We start from the raw sequence: 3,956 nt of genomic DNA, 5'->3' as shown, positions 1-3,956 counted from the left end.
ACCACCAGAAGCCTCCGTAGCCACCAAAAGTCAATCGAGACCCTATTCCGACACCCTACCGGAGGGGGGAACCCTCACCGGTGGCCATCTTCATCATCCCGGCGCTCTCCATGACGAGGAGGGAGTAGTTCTCCCTCGGGGCTGAGGGTATGTACCAGTAGCTATGTGTTTGATCTCTCTCTCTCTCGTGTTCTTGAGATGATACAATCTTGATGTATCGTGAGCTTTGCTATTATATTTGGATCCTATGATGTTTCTTCCCCCCTCTTCTCTCTTGTAATGAATCGAGTTTCCCCTTTGAAGTAATCTTATCGGATTGAGTCTTTAAAGACTTGAGAACACTTGATGTATGTATTGCCGTCGATATCTGTGGTGACAATGGGATACCACGTGCCACGTGATGTATGTTAAGGTGACCAACTTGCGGGTTTCGTGACATTGGGAACCTATGCATAGGGTTTGGCACACGTTTTCGTCGTGATTCTCCGGTAGAACTTTGGGGCACTCTTTGAGGTCCTTTGTGTTGGTTGAATAGATGAATCTGAGATTGTGTGATGCATATCGTATAATCATGCCCACGGATACTTGAGGTGACATTGGAGTATCTAGGTGACATTAGGGTTTTGGTTGATTTGTGTCTTATGGTGTTATTCTAGTACAAACTCTAGGGCTGTTTGTGACACTTATAGGAATAGCCCGACAGATTGATTGGAAAGAATAACTTTGAGGTGGTTTCGTACCCTACCATAATCTCTTTGTTTGTTCTCCGCTATTAGTGACTTTGGAGTGACTCTTTGTTGCATGTTGAGGGATAGTTTTATGATCCAATTATGTTAGTATTGTTGAGAGGACTTGCACTAGTGAAAGTATGAACCCTAGGCCTTATTTCCTAGCATTGCAATACCGTTTACGCTCACTTTAATCATTCGTTACCTTGCTGTTTTTATTATTTCAGAATACAAATACCTTTATCTACTATCCATATACCACTTGTTTCACCATCTCTTCGCCGAACTAGTGCACCTATACAATTTACCATTGTATTGGGTGTGTTGGGGACACAAGAGACTCTTTGTTATTTGGTTGCAGGGTTGCTTGAGAGAGACCATCTTCATCCTACGCCTCCTACGGATTGATAAACCTTAGGTCATCCACTTGAGGGAAATTTGCTACTGTCCTACAAACCTCTGCACTTGGAGGCCCAACAACGTCTACAAGAAGAAGGTTGTGTAGTAGACATCAGGTTGTAGGCCAGGTGAGTCGCCGCCATGAACTAAGCGAGATCCGGGTACCCAAGGATGGCATTGTACGGGAGACCGATGCGGGCGATGTCAAAGTCCACCAGCTCGATGCGATAGTTGTCTCACGTGCCAAAGGTGACAGGGAGGCGGATATGCCCTAGAGGGTGAGCAGCTCCACCACCCACTCCTATGAAGGGCTTGCTGAGGCCGAGCCATTCAAGCGGCACATGAAGAAGGCTGAAGGCTTCCACAAAGAGCAAGTTGAGGTCGGCGCCGCCATCGATGAGGGTCTTGGTGACGGCCAGGTTGCAGATGGTGGGCGTGCAGAGCATCATGAGCATCCCTGAGTCGGTGGTGGATTCGGGGTGGTCTTCCGAGTCGAAGGTGAGGTCGGCCTCTGGCGCAGCCCAACCCGGCGGAGCCCCGGGGCGCTTGCAAGCTGCCCCAATCTGACGGAAGAAAGGCTTGACGTGGCGATCTGAAGGAGGTGCTTGGGAGCCACCCAGCAGTGACGCGACTGCGTGGTGTGCTGGCGCCGCGTAGCGCGCAGTGAAGAGGTCGTGGAGTTCCCCCTAGGACGTCACCGTGGATCCTGGGAGGTTGAGCAGCCAAGCGCGCGGCTTGCCGGCGAGGGCCAGGGGGAACACGTTTGCCATGATCTTGTCGTCGCCTCTGGCTTCAAGGACGACCTCCTCGTATGTTAGCAGGAACAACGCCGAGTCTGCCATGCCATCGTAACGTGGCGGCATCTCCGGCCTGAACTTGGCCGGCCACTGCACTCGCCGCAGAGTGGAGGCCAGGGCTCGGTACCCAGACTCCCTGTTGCTGGTGTCGACCACATAGGTTGGTGGCGGGGCACCTGCCATGGGAGCGTAGTGCAGCGGCACGAGGCGCTGGTTGGTGGAGAGAAGCCCTGGCGCACCCCTACCTGGCGTGCCAAATGTCGGATATGGGGCTCCGGCTAACCCTTAAGGTTCGAACACTGGGGTGCGCATGAAGTCTTTCCCTCCTACCGATATACGCTCTAGCTCGCTAAGATCTTGCGAACAAACTCGATGAACAACTCGCAACACAGAAAGACACGGGGTTTATACTGGTTCGAGCCACCGTTGTGGTGTAATATCCTACTCTAGTGTGGTGGTGGTGGATTGCCTCTTGGGCTGATGATGAACACTACAAGGGGAAGAACAACCTCCTTAGGTTGAGGTGTTCTTGTGCTTTCAGACTTGTGTGTATCTCGGGGTCTGATGAGCCCTCTGGGTCTGATGATCTCTTTGGGTCTGATGATCTCTCTGGGTCTGATGATCTCTCTCTCTACTGTGGTGGCTAGTCCTATTTATAGAGGCCCTGGTCCTCTTCCCAAATATCGACCGGGAAGGGAGCCAACAATGGCTGGTTAATTTGAAGGGGGGCAGCTAGTACAAGCTATCCTGACAAAAGTGGTCTTCGCCTATGAAAGGCTCTGGTGGCGACGCCGTCTTGGGCTCCACGATGACCTTCGTCTTGCAGTCCATGGTCTTGGTCTTGTTGCACCAAAATGGCAACCTTTGCCTGATGCCTCGGTACTCCGTGGCTGCGCTTGCCTCCTTTGCACCAAAGAGGAAACAAGGACGTAGCGCGCGCTGGTGCCCGCCTAGTGTCGATCGTCATGGCTCACGTCACGAGAGCCTCATGAGGTTCGCCTCGCCTTGATATCTCCGCCCCTCGCGAGCCTGCCTGACTAGGCCGCTCGGGAGGAGGTCTTGCATCGTCCGCCTCGCGAGGCTTGGACCCTCGCGAGGATCTTGGATGCTTTGTTGGTGAAGATGGGCCGTACGGCCTGCTGGCTCCGCCATGCCGCGGGCCGCAGGCAGGCAAGTCTGGGGACCCCCATTCCCAGAACACCGACAATCACCCTTTTCTCTTCAAGGGAAAACCAATGCATGCTCAAGAGGTAGCAAGAAGGATTTATGGCACCGTTGCCGGGGAGATCTACGCACAAGTCAAGACATACCAAGTACCCATCACAAACCCTTATCCCTCGCATTACATTATTTGCCATTTGCATCTCATTTTCCTCTCCCCCACTTCACCTTTGCTGTTTTATTCGCCCTTTTCCGTCCGTCTCTTTCCGCTTGCCTCTTGTGTGTTCGTTCTTAGTGCGGTTTGTTGCTATCATGTCTAAAACTTGGGAGGTTATCATTGAAAATGGTAGTAGTAACAATGGAGGAAACGTTGATGCTTCTGATTATCCTCATGAAGAACCTACTATTTTACACACTAAAAAGTTTCGGATCGGTAGTGGTAATATTATTGGAAAAGGAGTTATTCAAGATTTCTTTACTTGCGCTGGTGCTTTACCCACCATGAGCGGGTCTATTCTTCATAAAACTAGTAGTCTTGCGGATTCCACCATTAAGCTATGGGAAGGATTAATGATGTTCTTATTGTTGCAAATAGGAATTATGTGCCCGTAGATTTTATTGTTCTTGATATAGATTGCAATCCTACTTGTCCTATTATTTTTGGTAGACCTTTCCTTAGAACGATTGGTGCAATTATTGATATGAAAGAAGGAAATATTAGATTCCAATTTCCATTAAGGAAAGGCATGGAGCACTTTCCTAGGAAGAAAATTAAATTACCTTATATGAGAGCCACTTATGGATTGCATACCAAACATGGCAATACCTAGATCTATTCTTGTTTTTATGCCTAGCTAGGGGCGTTAAACGA

The sequence above is a fragment of the Triticum dicoccoides genome, chromosome 6A (genome assembly GCF_002162155.2).
Source record: "Triticum dicoccoides isolate Atlit2015 ecotype Zavitan chromosome 6A, WEW_v2.0, whole genome shotgun sequence".
NCBI classification, from domain to species: Eukaryota; Viridiplantae; Streptophyta; class Magnoliopsida; order Poales; family Poaceae; genus Triticum; species Triticum dicoccoides.
Note: the sequence above shows the minus strand (reverse complement) of the source record.